This window comes from Neofelis nebulosa, chromosome 15, assembly GCF_028018385.1.
Source record: "Neofelis nebulosa isolate mNeoNeb1 chromosome 15, mNeoNeb1.pri, whole genome shotgun sequence".
Classification (NCBI taxonomy): Eukaryota; Metazoa; Chordata; class Mammalia; order Carnivora; family Felidae; genus Neofelis; species Neofelis nebulosa.
In genome coordinates, this window is record NC_080796.1 from 16,833,374 (window position 1) to 16,851,827 (window position 18,454).

Genomic DNA, 18,454 nt, shown 5'->3' on the forward strand with positions numbered 1-18,454 from the left:
GGGTGCGCGGCAGGGCTGGGTCTAGGGCGCAGACCCCCACTGGCCCCGCCCCGCGTCCCGCACTGCACCTGCCCGGTGGCGCAGCACCTGTCGCCGCTGGCACGCCGCTGGTTCCCACGCTATAGAGGCCAGTCTCCGCTACCACATCCTTTCTCTCTGGCTTGTGGGCCCGGCTGCCTGCCGAGAGGGTCAGCACAGAATCGTCCCCCCCCACCCCCGCCCCCGTGAGACACTCCGACCACTTCATGCAGGGCCACCACACGTCGCTCCTGCGCCTCTGCGTGAAGTAGAAAAAGGTAGCTCAGTGGAGGACGGGCCCGGGCGACAAAGCCACTCCTCCAGGTGGCTGCTCCTGGACCCACACTGTGAGGGGCACGGGCAGCTCCCAGGACCCACTGGCGGTCTCCGCCCGGCGCCTTGGTCCCGCGCTCAAACGGATGGCTTCGCCTGGCCAGCTGGTCCCCGACCTCCTACTCTAACGGTGCCACGTACCATTCTTCCAACGGTGCCGTATGGAGTGTGTTTTTGTGACAAGGCAGCATGGCTGAACAGAGCGATCTGGGGGTTAGAGGATGTGGGTCCCGGTCCCGCAATAACACTTGCTAGCTGTGATCCATTCAGCCTCCCCAAACCTCAGCTTCCCCATCTGCCAAATGGGAATGATCATCACCTCTTTCAAAGGGTCTATGATTCGGTACAAAGGAGATGAAACGATGAGAAAGCTTTGTAAAGTGGAAACCAGAGTATGGCCCCATTATTATCACGTGTTCTAACGAAAGCTAAAAAAAAATAATTCGGGGGGCGCCTGGGTGGCTCAGTCGGTTGAGCGTCTGACTTCAGCTCAGGTCACGATCTCGCGGTCCGTGAGTTCGAGCCCCGCGTCGGGCTCTGGGCTGACGGCTCGGAGCCTGGAGCCTGCTTCCGATTCTGTGTCTCCCTCTCTCTCTGCCCCTCCCCTGTTCATGCTCTGTTTCTCTCTGTCCCAAAAATAAATAAACGTTAAAAAAATTTTTTAATTAAAAAAAATAATAATTCGGGTGCTAAGATGCCATCATGTTAAGACTTTCCTTGAATTTGGGGGGGGGGAACCTTATCTGAAGGAGCCAATAAATATTTCCCTTTCTGCGTGTGCACGCGTGCTTTTATGCCGCATGTGGGAGCATATTCTTGAAGTTTAAGTGGCTCTTAATAAAAACTCAGGAAAGTGAGAATCTGTGGACACCAGGGAGGACGCCGGCCCCGAGGGTCTCCTGCAGGACCGGCTGGCTGTCTTTGGGGTGAGGGCAGCTCCGTTCCTGCTTCTGGAATCCACACCTGAGTTGACTTGGAAAGCAGGGCTGAGAAGCACAGAATGGATTTGTGAGGTTTGCATACCCGACAGCCTGCAAAAGACCAGTCCGAACCCAGGGCAGGATTTTCCCAAGAGGGATGTGTCACTACGGAGTACCCAAATGGGGGATAGCCAATAGGTTCTTCGGATTGTGTCCCCCTCCATACTCCGTGTTTACAGGGACAGATTTTGTGTTCTCAGATGAGAGGTTCAAACATCCGTGAGGTTCCCTTAGCACGCCAACAGCAACCGTAAAAGCGCCCACATTTCACCCTCTTTGCAAATATGAAATGTTACCACGGGCTTTTGGGTCTGGAAACAGGGTCAGTTAAAGATGGCCTGCCTGCCTGGTGAATCGGTGATACTCCCTTGGACACACCAGCAATGCCGTCTGCTCAGTCAACTCTGTTCGTTTTCTTTCGATCCATGTGGTTTGGCCGTGGTGTTCCGCACGGGGGGGGGATATCCCCATATCCCCCCCACCCCCACCCCCGTTCAGGGATGAGAGGAGCAAAATTGGGCTGCTCACCTAGAGGTTCTGTTTGCCCAGAAAAATGGTACAGCAGCGACGCAGGGACGCAAACCCAGAGTGACACCAGACAGGGACTTGGGCCCTCTTTACTGAGATCCATAAAATGTGATGCAACTGGCCCACAGGAGAGGCCGATGGGTTCCTGGCCCACTGGTTTTTAAAGAGCAGGAGCCTAGCGGTGGAGGAGGAGGAGGAGGGAGGAGAGGAGGAGGAGGAAGAAGAGGTTGGGGAGGGGGAGGGGGGCTTTTGTTTGCCTGAAGCCCAGGGGACGCCTCCAGGCTCCAACTGGGATGCATTTGTTCCTTCAAGAGGCTTTTGAAATGCGGGAAACACAAGGCCCAATGCCACCCAGCCCTGCCTCTGACCTGTGGCCCCCCCCCCAGGTATCGGGACAGCCAGGCCCGGTGAGGAAACTGGCCTTGTGCACAGGAGGGTCCGCTGCCTATGGCCCCATCCGGACCCGTTTCGGGCCTTCTGGGCCCACTGGAAAGTGACTTGCCCTTCTTAGCGTCCCTCCCAGCACAGAGCTACACTGTAGAAAGCAATCAACGTCCCTCGGGCAAATACGTGCATACAGGACCCGTGTGCCGCACAGGCCCCACGGCCTCAAATTCCGAGAACAATCCAGGTGCCCACCCTCGGACCTCTGCTGCCTTTTCCCTCCATCCAGCAGTTTCCTCAGAAGGAAATGGAGATTCCTCAGAAAATTAAAAGCAGAACTACCATGTGATCCAGGAATCCCACGTCTAGCGCTCTGCGCAGAAGAACTGAAGGCAGAGTCTTGAAGACGTATTTGTACGCCCATGTGTCTAACAGCATTATTCACACTGGCCAAAAGGTGCAGGCAAACCCTGACCAATAAATACAGGGCTGAGCAAAGCGCGCCCCCCCCAGGCAGTGGGGTATCACCCAGCCTTAAAGGAAGGGAATTCTGACCAATCCACAACACGGGTGAACCTTGAGGATGTAATGCTAAGTGAAATAAACCAGGTACAAAAGGACCAGTATCTTATATGGCCACCCGTCGGAGGTACCTAGGGTCGTCAAATTCACGGAGGCAGAAGTCGAAACGGTGGTCGCGGGGGCTGGGGCGGAATGGGACAGGGGCGCTGGTGTTTCACCAGTACAGAGTTTCAGTTTTGCAAGATGAAAAGGGACATTTCGACATTAGCGGGGGTTGCACAACCATATAATGTGCTTAATGTCACTAAGCGTGCACTTAGAAGTTATTAATATGGTAAATGTTATGTGCTTTTTTTCCCCACAATAAAAACATCGGTGGTGGTGCGGCGGGGGGTGGGGGGGGTGGGGGAGGATTAAAATTGTAATTTGCTATCTCACAATTGTCTGAGGCAGGGGTGCCTGGGTGGCTCAGTCGGTTAAGCGCCCGACTTTGGCTCGGGTCATGATCTCCCGGTTGGTGCTCTGTCTCTCTCTCTTTCTCAAAAAAATGAATAAACATTTAAAAAGGTCTTTTTTGATAAATAAATAAATAAACCAATTGACACATGAAGGCTGTCTGGTCACTATTCTGAATATGTTCACGATGGCATTTGTGAGGGAGGGGGACTGACAGAAGAGGTGAGCGGGGGTCATGGCTGGGGCAGGCTGCTTGTGGACAGGAGGGTTTAACCCTCGCGGCACCAAAGCAAAGCGGAGACCTCACCGCTGTCACTTGATTACTCCCAGTTGGCCATTACTGACTTTTGCTGAGTCCAACATTCTCCACCACCTTCAGAGATAAAAGTAAGCCGTGGCTTATAAAATTTAGAAGCTTAGGTGTGCACGAAGAAAAATAAAATGAAAGCAACAGGCTGGCGAGGTCTGTGAAACCTCTTACCTAGCAAGGAGGGGAATTTTCCTCTCCACGCGTAGGCTGTCTTCAGCTTGAAATCATAAACAACCTCCCCAGCCAGGGTTAGCCCCAGGTGGGGGACACCCTGCTCCCCTAAACCTCCTTCTTGAACAGGTCCCCCTAGTAGGAGGTGAGAAACCACTCAGATCCATCTCAAAGGGACCCCTCCGGTATGTGTGGGTGTGTGTGTGTGTGCGTGTGTGGGAAGGAGGCCTTGTCCAGGGGCACCCAGGAGGGTGTCAGCCAAGAGGAGAAGGCCTCACAGTCACGGAAGTGAGGGGCGGGGGAGGCGGTGCACGGGTCTGCTGGGGGCACAGAGGAAGGCATTGTGGGGGGGATGTTTGGGGGTCCATCTCACTCCACTTCTGGGCAGGTGAAAATGATTCCACGGTCCCCCTCAAACCTTTCCCGCCTCCTCCCCCACCCTCCATTTTCTTCATTTGTTGTCTGTTTTCTGTCCGTCTTCCCCATCTGCCTCACAGAGCAGAGCATCGGCATATAAGAAACAGCTGTTCGTAGGGGAGCCCTCTCTCAGTGTCAAGGGCACCATGGGTCATATCACAGCAGCCACGTGAGATAGGTGTTATGCTGCCCATTTTACAGACGAGAAGGCTGAGGCTTATAGAGGTTAAGTAACTTGTCCAAGGCCACACAGCTAGAATGCAGTAGAGCAGAGATTTGAATGCTGACAGTCTGCCTTCAGAACTCAGGCTTGTCATTGTGTTGCTGTATTTTTTTTAATTTTTAAAAAATGTTTATTTATTTTTGAGAGAGAGAGAGAGAGAGAAAGAGAGTGCAAGCAGGGGAGGGGCAGAGAGAGAAAGGGAGACACAGAATCCGAAGCAGGCTCCAGGCTCCGAGCTGTCATCACGGAGCCCGACGCAGGGCTCGAACCCACGAACCGTGAGATCATGATCTGAGCTGAAGTCGGACGCTTAGCCGACTGAGCCACCCAGGCACCTCAGTGTTGTTGCCATATTTTTTTTTTTTTTTTTTTACAAATTCTCTTCCCTCCTCTTATCATTCCCCTTCCACAGATTCCTTTTTTCATTTTTCTTCCTTAAGGCAGTAAGTCTGATCATAATGGTGTCATCAGAGAACGGGAGAGAAGTTTGACTGATAAGCACAGAAGGCAACCAGGCTCCAGCTCATGACGTGAATGTAGATGTATTTCATGCCTGCCTTTTCCAGAACAGCCGAGTTCCAGTGCTGGAAGGAAACTTACTAATTATCTCTGTCCAAACCTTCCATAGCATACAGAAGAAAATAGGATCAGAGACATCAAGTGAAATGCTTAAGGTCGCACAGCGGGGTAGTGGCAGAACCCAGCCCCAGAAGGTGGCCGCCTAAGGCCGAGACTCTTTCTGTTCTAGAGGCTTTCTCCATAGATGGGTGTCTGCTGGGTGGAATCATTATATGGAATCATTAACTCATCCCGCGTTTACGAAGCACTCATCCTGCTCAGGCCTAGAAGCGGTAAAGCCTACCGGTATGCTCTTACTTTCGCCGAATCTGTGTCTGCAGGTACAGCCTCGGGGACCTTGGACATTCTTTCTGGGGCTCAGCTGTGAGGGCACTAAAGGCTGAAAAATGAGCACGTGGCTTAGGGCTATCATAGGGTGATGCGGGCTGAGTCTCCCCAGGGTCATTAGGGGAGCAGGACAAGCAGGAAGATGCAGGTGGGTCAGGAGTAGCTTGTGGAGGATGGAAGGGGTCGGGGTAGTGTGGCTGGCAAATAAAACCCGCTTTCTAGGGAGCCATTTGCTCTCTGTTTCTTGTATCACACTAACCATTAAGTCGAGATCCCTGGGGCCACTGCAGCAAAGCCTCTGCCAACCATTTAGGGACTGGTTCCATCTTTTCTGGAAAGGATCAGATGGTCTCCTTCTGCGTGGGCAATGGCCAGGTACTTGGAACATTCTAGAGACTGTTGGGTTGGCTGAAGGGTTTGGAGTGGCTCCTCCACACCAGTGTGAGCAGGAACTTGGAGAAATCGTGTAGCCCACCGGGCCCCAGCTTGCCCTCCTATGACGCGGGGATGAGTTTTTCACCTGTTACCTTCTCAGGTCTGCTGTGAGGGTCAGATGAGCAGATGGGGGGTGGGGGGTGGGGTGGGTGGAGAATATTTAAGCAATGGGTGCTGAGTGTGAAGGTCTCGTCGATAATCAAATATGAGGAGGGGCACCTGGGTGGCTCAGTTGGTTGAGCATCCAATTTCGGCTCAGGTCACAATCTCACGGCCCCTGAGTTTGAGCCCCGCGTCGGGCTCTGTGCTGACAGCTCGGAGCCTGGAGCCTGCTTCCGGATTCTATGTCTCCCTCTCTCTCTGCCCCTCCCCTGCTCATGTTCTCTCTCTTTCTCAAAAATAAATAAATAAATAAACATTTAAAAAAATCAAATACAAGGGGTAAGGTGACGATCACATCAGATCTTGTACTCATTGGACGCTAAAGCTGGAGGGAGGATTAGAGACCTATTCCAAGGCCTTATCCTAGGGCAAAGAAGTCCGGGGTCCAGAGAGGGGGAGTGGCCTGCCCCAGTGGGGCTGGAACTCAGCTCTCGTCCGCTTGGGTCTTGTGTCCCTGCCTAGCGTGGGGGGGGGGGGGGCCCTCCACAGACACAGTGGGAGGAGAGGACAGGGGGCCCAGTGACCACCTGGAAGTGGACTTCTCATGCTGTCGTAGAGAGACTTGCAAAGTCCAGTGTGAGAAAAAGTTCCCAGCAATGACACAGTGGTCAGGATCGCAGGCTTTGCAGTGGGACAGTCCCTGGGCTACATCCAGGCTGGCTATTTGCTAGCCGTGCGGTCTCCCTGAGCCTACGTTTCTTCATCTGTAAAACGGGGAGACAGACACAATTGCAATTATGGATGTGTCGGGCCTGGCCTCGAGCCCAGCACTGGCTAAGCGCTCATTAGATGCCGGAAGTCATCTAGCTCGGTGTTTAGCACACAAGAGCTGAATAATTATTTGTTGAACAAATGACACTAAGTAATACTTCCGTTCTTATTGCCCCTCAGTAAACTCCAGCCCAGCTGCTAGAGTGTTGGTGCTAAAACACAAAATTGCATCTGTTTGCCCGTCCAGGTCCTTAACTTCCATCTCATTGGGTATAAAGCATCCTTCAAGCCCGTAAGCAATTGCCACTCTCGTTGGAGTCCCGGCTGGCACCCAGTATCTCTGACCCCACGTCCTACTGGCCTTCCCCTCACTTGGCCTACCTCTCCCCAGTTCCAGGAACATGCCAGGCTTTCCCCAGATGTCCACTCACTTCCTCCTGGGGTGGACTCTCGTGTCCCCTTCTGAGCAAGGACATCCCTGCACACCCTCCGTACGCCCATCCCCTCCACCACCACCCTGACCTTCCCTGTGCACCTTCCCTGTGTTATCTTTCCTCTTAGCACTTCTCACGACCATTGCACGCATCACCCACTTACCTCAGTTATTATCTGTCTCCATCTTTAAAATCTTTTTAAACTATTTTTAAATATTTAACGAGCTCTGTGAGGTCTAGGATTTTTTTTTTTTTTTTTTTGATCTGTATGTTCACGGCTGTTCCCAAAGCACCTAGGACGGTTCTTGACACATACTAGAGACCCAATAGATATTTGTTGAATAAATCAATGAACGAATAACATTGACGGTGGGTTTCGTTTCTCTTTCACGCGGCAAGAGTCGTGGAACAAAGCAGCAAGTAGGCGGGTAGTGAGTTGTTCCTCACATAAGTGTTTCCAATCCAATCCAATCTGGATTTCCACCCACCCGGGACTCTGTTGAGCGATAGCCATGTTGGAAAAGAGTTTGGCCTTGATGACCTTGAAGTCACTTCTGACTCTGACCGCTGTGCCTAGCTGGGCCTGCCTGTGCGGAAGCAGGACCACGGGAGCCCTGTGTGCCATCCAAACCCCCAACTCCCCCCTCCCCCCGTGGTTAGCACCTGGCTATGGGTCTGCTCTAAAGCAATAGCTCACCACCGAACACTGAAATGACGAGATTTTGCACCACCTTGGCCTTGAAGCCTGCTCCATCCGCTCTCTGTGGAGTCGGGAAGGGAGTAGGGAGAAAGAACCTGAAGGGGTGCTGGGCTGAGAGAGAAACGAACCAGACCGGCTGACACGCACGACCCCCTGAGTGGGGCTGAGAGGCGAACACAGGGCGGGAGGCCGAAAATCACAAGCAGGGATACTGCCTGTCCAAACGGGGACCGAGCTGGTTGGAAGGTCAAGCTATGGGGACTGTTTCTAGACGGTCTGCCTACATTCCCTGAGAGACGTCTTTGCAGGAGAACGCTGTGTCCGCTGCGGTCCTCGGTCACCATCACGAATGCCTGGGAGGAACGACGCGGGTCTCGGACTGGACCACCATGACCACAAATGGTCACCAGTTCCGTGCTTTGGGAGCAGCCGGGAGGGGTGTGGTAGATACCTTGTCCCACGTGAGACCATCAGAGGGAAGTCAGGACTCTAACATCGCCGTCAACGATGACACCAGAGATCGGCCCCAAGGAGAAGGGACGTGGGCGAGGGGAGACTTAGCAATTCCACCGCCAGGAATTTATCCCGAGGAAATAACCCCAACTGTGGACACGGATGAATGCAGAGGAATGGCCACAACAGCACCATCATCATAATGTGTCGAAATGTGAAGCCATCTAAACGTCCAACCACAGGCAGTGGTAGCTCTCTAGGCACTAAAATTGATGTGGAGAAACGTTTGACCACAGGGAAAGACGGCCAGGATTGATTGTTCCGTGAAAAACACGGCTGCAAAACTAAATGCACCTATTCAAACCTCGAAGGACAGTCACCAACATACTAACGAGTCGTGGTGGCAAACTTTGACAAAATGATTTTTGTTTTTGCTTTGTCCTTTTCCATATTTTCCAAGTTTTCCACGGTAAGTGTGCTTTGACCCTGTCATCATTAGAATGTGAAAAACATTTTCTTTTAAACCGTGTGGGTTTTAGGTTCTAAAAGCAAAAACTAAAATCCATCCCAGTTTTAAATAGAATGGGCGGTGAAATGGCTGACTTCCAGGTCATGTTGTTTTCTTTTCTTTTTTTTTTTTTTAATTTTATTTTTTTCAACGTTTTTTATTTATTTTTGGGACAGAGAGAGACAGAGCATGAACGGGGGAGGGGCAGAGAGAGAGGGAGACACAGAATCAGAAACAGGCTCCAGGCTCCGAGCCATCAGCCCAGAGCCCGACGCGGGGCTCGAACTCACGGACCGCGAGATCATGACCTGGCTGAAGTCAGATGCTCAACCGACTGCGCCACCCAGGCGCCCCAATGTTGTTTTCTTTTTTTCCCTTTTTATTTATTTTATTTATTTATTTATTTATTTTTAAATTTACATCCAAATGAGTTAGCATATAGTACAATAATGATTTCATTCCAGGTCATGTTTTGCTCATTTCTCATTGTCTACAGGGCGGGGAACGTTCTTGGTGGTAAATTACTACTTTTAGGAGGAACATTAAATAAATAAAGACAAGAAGATTGTTAAGTGCTGCTGGTATTTGTTTTGGAAACAAATCTCTTTGAATACCTGTTAGCCTGGAACTTAGAATTAAATTAAGACACGGAAGGGGGGCACCCGGGTGGCTCAGTCGTTAAGCACGACTCTGGATTTCGACTCAGGTCAGGATCTCATGGTTCATGAGTTCAAGCCCCGCGTCAGGCTCTGTGCTGACAACTCAGAGCCTGGAGCCTGCTTCGGATTCTGTCTGTCTCTCTCTCTCTCTCTGCCCCTCCCTGACTCGTGTTCACGCTCTCTCTCAAAGATGAATAAACATAAAAAAATAAAAAAGATGCGAGGATGAGGGAAATAGCCTGGCATAGCAGGAGCACTGGACTGAGAGTGGGTCCTGGGTTGCAGATCTAGAATCACAAACTCTCACCGGGAACAAGCTCAGACCCCCATTTAAGGGGCACCTCCCCCCCCATCCGTGACCTGACTTGCACCTGCAGCACCTTTCTGGTCCGCCACCAGCCTCATGACGGCCACCTCCTTTCTCAGGGCTCCTTTCTTGGTGAAATAGTGATTGGGACGTAGGAGATCCTTTACCAAGCAGAGACTCCGTGAAGCAGAAGGGGAAGAGAGATGGTTCCAGAAAAGCCTCCTTCATCGTTTACCTAGGGCTGGCCTGGCCTGTGCGGCTCTCCGCCATCACTTCCTGCCCTCTAGCCCCTCCTCCAGCCCCCGGCCAAAGGCAGCAGCTTCTAAGCTGCCCTCAGAGAGCTGCCTTCCCGTCCGCCCATCTGGTCACACTTCTGTCACTCTGTGGCTCCTAACTGGGGTTGGTTACGCCCCGGGACAGATGAGCTGCAAAACTAACAATGCTTTGGCTCTGTCTACATGAGTCCACATCTTCCAATCCTCCATTTTGGAATGCTCAGGTCCCCCAAGAGTCAGAGGAGCAGGGACGTCGGGGTGAGGTCAGGTGCAGAGGGCCTTGAGGGGCTGGGGGAGAAGAGCACATGCTTCAGGGGTCAACCGAAGACCCTTGAGGTCAGGAGCAGACAGACATGGCCTCTGGCATTTCCATGGGGGTGCCTCAGGCACTCCGCTTGGCAGTTCTACGCATCTGTTCAGGCATTTGCTTTTTTTAATTTGTGGTAACAGAAAACATTTATTGTAGGGCTACTGTGTGCCATCTGGGCTAGATAACGCATTATCTGCAGTTCTCCCCCGCAACCTTCAAGGCAGGCAGAGTTGTCTTCGTTTTATAAAAGAGAAGGCAGTTTCATAGAGGTCAAGCACCTTGCCTGACGTCACATAGCTAGGTAGTACTAACGCCAGAATTTCAGTCTAGGGTTGGTTGCCTCATAAGTCTATCCTGCTTCCACTTTCCACCGAAACCAACCTCCCTCCATCTCGCCACCTAGATGGAAATGCCGATGAAAGACGAAGGAGTCACTTGCCAACCGTGGATGCCCAATATCAAGTGAGGGCTTTGCACGGCTTACGGCTGTCCCCCTTGGGAAGACCCATTCCAAAAGCCATGCTCACAGGGCGTCCCCGAAGCCGTCATTTCAACCGCTGTTGGGGAAGTGACTAGCAATGGAGTAATTGGCCACCTCCTGTGCTGGTCAACTTAACGGCCAAAATGAAGTCAGATTGGATGGCCCATCACAGCTTAACCCATCACCAAGTGATTACAAACAAAAATTATGACCTCAGTCACTGGCTCTCAGCCAGGGGCAGATTTTGCCCCCTGAGATATTGACAATATCAGAAGACGTTTTGGGTTGTCACAACTTGAAGGTGTTAATGGGAATCTAGTTAGAGGTCAGGGATGCTCCCAGACATCCTACAATGGACAGGACAACCCCCCCACCCCGGGCAAAGACCCATCTGACCCCAGATGTGCAGAGGTTGAGAAACCCTGCTGCAAGCACTCAATCCAAAGGGATTTGACACAAGTGGACACTAATTAAATGTCAGAAAGAGAAATTGGGAAATCGTCGGTAGGGTTAGCTGTGGCTAAGGGAGTCCACATCCTATTAGGTCAGTCAGTGGGCATTGTGTATTTTTTCCAGTTTGTCTTATTCAAGAGTGGTCTATGGAATTTACTTAGCTTTTCTTTGGGTTAAAACCAGGAATGGAAAATTTAGCCTCTAGGAGGAGAAGAAACAGAGAATGAAAAATATGTGTAATAATGGAAGCTCGTGTGCAAATTTTAGTAACACGCATTCTCTCTATATAAGGTTATATAGAGACCTTATATAAGGTCTCTTATAGAAGAGACCATGCCACCCCTCCGGGCCACAGGTATATACATACATCACCCACCCACATGAACTCATAGGAGGAGAGCTTGGGTTTGGATCCAGAAGAATGGAATTCAAAGTCCAAATCTACCAATAACCAATCTTGAACAAATCGCCTTCTTTAAGCTTCAGCTTCTCTACCAGTAAGAGGGAGCTCTGCTGGAACATCCCAGAGGGCTGTAGATTTTTCACGAAGAATTTACATAAAAGCATTTGGCAAAACGGCCAAGTATGATTTAATCGTCCACATGATCACGCACCCACAGAGGGCTTCTCCTTCAAGGGCTGCATGGATTCTTGGTACCCCATTTCCCCCCATGATCACTGCCTATGTTGGTTTCCCCTGGGTGACTTTATCTCCTATGCCACACTGGAGGAATACTCTCCGTGGCATGAAATGAAAGATTGGATTCGACTTATTTTACTCATGGCCCAAAGAAGAGTATTGCTTCTGAGAGGACGGTGCCTCCCGTTACAACGAGAAGGCGAGGACGATCAGGCAGACAGCATCGACGATACAGCTTTCCGGTTTCCAAGGGACAAAAGCTGGACATCACACAATGCTTTATCGTCCCCCAATAATTCTTCCCACTTGGAGCCAAACTCTGTTGGTCTTTAATTCTTGTCTGCTTCTGTCTTTCCTTAAGTAACAGGACGCTGGATTTTCACTTCCAAACTCAACCCAATTCCGAGGACGATAGAAGGTTTAAAACGCCATCTGCCACCCTTTCGTTATGACCCGAGCTTCTGGCGTGAATTAGAGAAGTGGCCTCCACGTGTCCATGTGCTGTTAATGAACTTGTATCTACTGATTTCGACGCACTTTTGGCGATTCAGACACACATGCTTTCGCATAACCGCTCGCCTTTCTTGCCCGTAAAGGCTTGTTGCGCAGAGCAGAACTGTTTTGAGCACGGCTGAGCCACATGTTGTGATGTGCTGAGTTCCTGAGAATAGAGACTCCGGGGGGAGGGGGGTGCAGACCTTTACTGTTGGGGTCTCCTTTCAAACCCAGAGATGGAAAACCGGGCCTAAGACGTAGTGAAGGTGAGTCTGGGCCCAAGCATCTGACTTCTGATCATTGCTCTTAACCAGGGGTTGGCAAAGTGTGGCCTGTGGCCAGATCTGAGGGGCTGTGGGTTCTGTAAATAAAGTTTGGTTGGCACATCACCACGCTCGTGGGTTTACATATCGTCCGTGGTCGCTCTTACGCTCTGCCAGCCAAGTTGAGTAGTTGTGAAAAAGACCACATGGCCCGTAAAGCCCAGGATGCTTACTATCTTGTCCTTTCAAGAAAAAGTTTGCTGAGCACTGCTTGACGCTGGGTGTCATCGGAGGGACCCCAGTGGTTCACACCTCAGGCGTACGGGGAGCACAAAGAAACAAATGCCCGAATCCCTGTGTCAAGAATCCTTCCGTTGGAAAAGCGACGTGTCACTACACGAACAGTTCATTAATAATACAAGAGTCAGATGACGACATGGGCCAGCAATCAAGGAGAGCACAGTGCAGCGACCTTAAGAGCTGGCATGTATCGGGCACTTAGGTCCTGGGCACCAAGCCCAGTCCTTCTCACGCATTACAGGGCCGCTTCCTCACAAAAAGAGACAGTGGCCCCTACCTGAAGGAAGACCATGTTCCAGATTAATGGTTGCTAACAAAAAGAAAAGGAATCGTGAGATTGTATTTTTTTTCTCTCATGGATACCCTTTCATTTATTTGTTTAGGCTTTTTTTTTTTTTTTTAATATTTTACTTTGAGAGAGAGAGAGAGAGAGAATGCATGAAAGCAGGGAAGGAGCAGAGAGAGAGGGAGGGAGAGAATTTTCAGCAGGCTCCACCCTGAGCACGGAGCCTGATGCGGGGCTTGATCACACGACCCTGGGATCGGGAACTAAGCTGAAATCAAGAGTCAGATGCTTAACCGCCTGAGCCACCCAAGTGCCCCTCATGAATACCCTTTGGGTACATCTTCCTGTACCTTCCCTGACTCCTAATTCCCACCCCTGCCCCCCTCTTTCTCACACGTACGTGTACACGTGCACAACCCCCCCCACACACACACACTTTTTTTGCAGCAACAGAGAAAATCAAGGTCATCCCTAGTCCCCTACGCACCTGTGTGCAAACGAACAGGTGTCCCTAGAATGAGAATGTATTCTTGGCTGAAACACACTTTCCTGGCGAGTCAGGGCTGGACCTTAATCCGGTTTCTCAAATGCTCATTGACTGCAGAAAGCTACCGAGACAAGTGGCCCATTTCTAGTGACTCTTCCCGAGGAGAACATGCTTGAAGCATTTCTTTACTCAGAACAAAACCAGAACCGCCCTGCCTCACAGCTGGGGCCCCTGGCAGCTGTGACCTGGAAACATAACTCTTTCTTCTTCCCTCCCCAGCCAAGGAGACCACACGGAGGGCAGGAGGGGCCAGCCCCAGCTGCCACCGCGGCCTCTCCTCCTGCCAATGGAGGCCACTGCTATGGTGAAGCCAAGATGTCAGAGTTGGAGCAGGAGAAAGGAGGCTCTGGAGCAGACAGAGACACTGTCTAAAATCCAGAACAAGCCCCGAAGCTTGAATTACCATTCAGATTCATTTCGAGATCGCAGAATGTGCTGGCGATGTTTTTCTAAAGGGCAACCCCGGTGCTCCCGAGATGGGAGGTACCCTCCCTTCTGACAGACTTCTTCCATTTTCCGGAGGGAGGGAGGAGACAGAGCTGGCTCGGCAACCCCCCAATCGGCATCTCTGCCGGCCGTTTCAGCAGGGGCTCGACGGTCACCCAGGTAGGAAATGAATGTCTTAAGCTGCAAGTGTCCTTCCCTTAATGATGCCTGGTGGCAAAGACCCGTGTCTTTATCGCATGTTAACACGCCTCTTCCCTTTCCTCATTGAGCCGCATCATGGCGAATGGCAATTAGCGTTCAAAACAAATAAACTGAGCCATCGTAGAGAGAACCTTGCCAGATAGTCTTAGGAGAAGTTGAGAAGCGTCGTCAGGACCAGACCAGGCCAGCAGGGCATGGGGGCAGGCTGTGCATCAGGGTCCCGAGGGCCCTGAGTGGAAGATGCCCCCAGGCTCTCTACCCCAGGACCCGCCCTGAGAGTGGGGAAGGAGGGTCCAGGGATTGGGGTGGGGGCTACCGAGAACATTCGCAGGTGTTTGCTGGTTTCCTCAGATGGGGACGTTGTGTTGCCTCCACCGGACCTGCCCTTTGCAACTCCCTTCTCCATCCATCACCCTTGAGGGTGGCAAGCAGCCCTCAGCTCCTCCCTTGAAGTTCATGACAAATGTCAGGCTCTTATTCCCCACCCAGAAGCAATACGGTTTGTGGAGGAGGGGGAGGGGCAGGCTGCCCGGGGTCAAAGCCCAGCTCCGGTTTGTGCTAGCCACACGCCGCCGAGCCTCCGTCCCCCCACCTGCAAAACGAAGACCAATAAAAGTGCCACAAGATTGGTTGACCTAAAACATGTGAAAAACACACAGCGAGCGAGTTCCTCTCAACAGGTGTTAGCTGTTCTTGCTGCTTGTCACTTCACTAAACCAGCCAGACATCCATCAGCCCTTGTGAGTTCTCGGAGCTCGGCGGCTGGGACTTGTTACAAGCAGCATTGTCCTGCTTGCACAGAAAACACATTCAGGATGAAGTAAGGCGCGTGACTCTGCTCTGAATTTTCTTTCAACCTCTGATAATGTTTCTGACAATGAAACATATCGTTAAAACACACTCTCTTCACTAAACAGGAAAATTACTTGAATGTCTCTCATTAGCTTTAATCTTCTCTCCCCAACCAGGTTAACCTAACAGATGCCCTGTCACTATAAGAGGCAAGTTTGGCTGCCAGAATCTTCTATCAGTGGGTCACTGTCCCTGTGGTCACCGCAGGCTCTGGACAACCTCAGCGGAGAAGTCAGAGATGCCACTGATTCAGCCACACAAAGGCATTTTCTTTTCCCTCCCGAGGGGGGGTGCCTGGCAGGAGGGTGGGAATCCCGGGTGAAATGGCATTAACAGAAAACCCTTGAAGGGAAATCCTCCCAAGTCCTAAGAATCCGTGCTGCCCACACTAGGTTGGGGAACAACCAAAAGGAAAATCTGGGCATGTCCCTCTTTAAGAAAATTAAACGTGGGGCGCCTGGGTGCCTCAGTTGACCAAGCATCCAACTTGATGTCAACCCAGGTCATGATCTCATGGTTCGCGACATGGAGCCCCTCTGTGCTGACAGCGTGGAGCCCGCTTAGGATTCTCTCTCTCCCTCTCTCTCTCTCCCTGCCCTCTCCACCTGTGCTCTCTCTCCCTCTCAAAATAAGTAAACGTTTTTTAAAAAGAAAATTAAATAGGTATGTTCGTTCTATGGAAATCCGATAAGTGAAAACGTACACTAATGAAAATTGCTAAATTAGAAAACAAATCCATCCATTCCTAAATGATTTGATAACACGCTTCTAAGCATGTTTTCTGCTCATGGAGGTGGCCGGTCGGCCACCGTCAGGGCCTCATAGGCAGGCTGAGCTAACACCACCCAGTCACCTGAGCTCCTGGTGGTCGCCATGCCAACGTGCCATGCATCTTCATGGGCACCTAAGACCCAAGCGGCCAGTTCAGGAAGCTCCATTTACTTACAACATGGCAACCTGAAGGCCTAGAGGACTGACGGCTGGAGTAAAAATCCAAAAGTCCTGGGTTCAAGTGCTGACTCTGCCACATACTTTCTACGTGACATTCAGCTGGTTTATTGATTTCTTAGGCAAGCGTTTCTTCCCTGGTAAAATCTCCAACTGGAACTTGGAGATATCTATCCTCCCCAGCTCAAATATTCTGTGATTCTGTCACATCAGGCCAGCCGCACATAGAAAGACTTCCCAGAGAGGTTCCATCTACTCTTCCTGTCACTGAGGTAAAATTCACTGGCAGCGTTGGACCCCCCCCCCCCACCCCAACCTAATCATATTACCACAAGCCACTTCTGATTACAAGGCAGTTAAACAACATGCGAGGCGCATGCTTGACGACTTTGCGAAATTAATTTCTCATAAGAATAAGTGCAAACTTAAAGTCACATTATTTTTAACAGTGCACTTAAATTGAGACATTAATTTTTTGCATTGCATTATTTTGAATTTGCATAATTCAAAATCCAATTACATGTGACTTGTGTATTCTCTCTAAAAGGGTTTTTTAAACCTTCGAGAGAGGGAACAGAGGTAGTAAAAGAGATTGGCGATGACGCTGGGTCAGACTTGATGGAGAAAGACCATGGGTTTGAGCGAACCCACAGGATGACTATCCAAGACCATAGAGAGGATGCCCTAGAGAGGACCCAGGACCCAGAAGCACAATACAGGTTTCCTTGGGTCACCACTCTGTACTGAGTTTGAGATGACTGGCCAATTTGGAAGTTAGATTTCTCCTTCTCCTCCTCCTCCTTCTCCTCCTCCTTCTTTCTTTTACAAAGAGAGAGAGCATGAGTGGGGGAAAGGGGACAGAGGGAAAAAGAGAGAGAATCTTAAGCAGACTCCATGCTCAGTGCAAAGCCTGATGCAGAGCTGGACCCCACGACCCTGGGATCATGACCTGAGCCGACATCAAGAGTTGGATGCTCAACTAACTGAGCCACCCAGGCTCTTCTTCTTCTTCTTCTTCTTCTTCTTCTTCTAATTGAAATCACTCCCAGCTTGAATGCTGCTAGAAGATGTTCAACCCCCAAATTAAAAATGCCTAAAGAGCCAAATCCTCTCTTTATTCTTTGGCGCAGAGGAGCCATTTTGTGCTCTTCAAAATGGCTGACAGGAATCTTCTGAGGAAGCTATGGTCTGAGAACAAACTAGGGATTCGATCAACTTCAAGGCTGAGACTTTGTGTTTAGAGCCATAGCTAGAAACTAACGGATGTTGTTTTTTCCAAACAAACGAAATCAAGAAATTGAAGATAAAAACTGTTCTCTAAATCTTCCCTTCCACATTCTCCCCCCTGCTGGGCCCTTTAGATTGCAAGAGTTCGTGATTATAACTTTATTCACAACCCATTTGAGGTTTCCAAGCAGCTCCCTCCCCAAGATGAGATGACAAAGCTTTGAAAATTAGAGGCACCCCTCCCCTCACCCCAAAGAGCTATCCTTGACAAGGCGCGCTCTGTTGAAACGGAAGGAATTTGCTTTATAGCAGCCTCCCTTGTGGAATTATGTATGGGAGCATTTAACAATACAGCATTTGCAATGGGCAGGTGAGAGCTGGCCAACTTTTTAAAGGGGATTTCACACACCAGGTCAGCAGGGAGATGGATAGGTGAGCTGCAGTGGATACAATTATTTGACTTTCTGAGCTGTTCTTTTTGAAGCCTCTACCCTTAATAGAAAGAAAAAGAATAATCCTCTTTGCCAACCTTTTGTAGCTCAATCTTTATTGTTCCCACTAAAATCCAAAGAAAACGGACAAGATTCATTTTGTCCAGAAAGCATGTGTGTATTTTATATAGGTCTGAGCTTTGAAGCATTGATAGTTAAGTGGGAGAAAAGACAAAGATTTCTCTCTAATCTGAGGACATCAAAGGGGGAATTTCTGAAGCGCTCTGGCCTAACTCAAAACGGCCCTGGGTGGTATCTCCCGATATACCCCTCCTTTGCTACTAAACTCAGCGTGGAAATTAGCACAGGCTCACAAAATGACGACAATTAGGCCAGACCGTACAGAAGCAGGCCTGTGGGTAAATTAAGACTTTGAGAGAACGTGACCCACTGGGCCAGGGAAGCTTTTCTTTTACTTACGGGCTCTCAGTGACTCAGTGGGCATCTCTAAGACACTGGCCTGGTCACTGGGCTGCTTGGCCAACCATCTGTAGGACTGGTTGTTTGACTTTGGGTGCAGGAGATGTGCTTGGTTACTATTTACTCATTGCTAAGTCCAGTAGCTGACCTGGACTTTTGAACAATCAAAAGTTTGAACCATCAGATTGTTCAAGTATCTGT

General features: G+C 50.3%; 1 protein-coding gene and 1 long non-coding RNA gene across 3 annotated transcripts in view; both read right to left on the reverse strand.

Moving 5' to 3' along the window:
* Positions 1-18,454, reverse strand: part of CD247 (CD247 molecule) — a 72,980-nt gene that overhangs the window by 45,504 nt on the left and 9,022 nt on the right. The gene's annotated exons all lie outside the window — the stretch shown is intronic.
* Positions 3,351-8,792, reverse strand: LOC131496232 (uncharacterized). Its single transcript, XR_009254389.1, has 2 exons — positions 7,475-8,792; positions 3,351-7,148 (listed from the first exon to the last, which is right to left on the reverse strand). It is a non-coding gene; the product is annotated as an uncharacterized LOC131496232 (long non-coding RNA).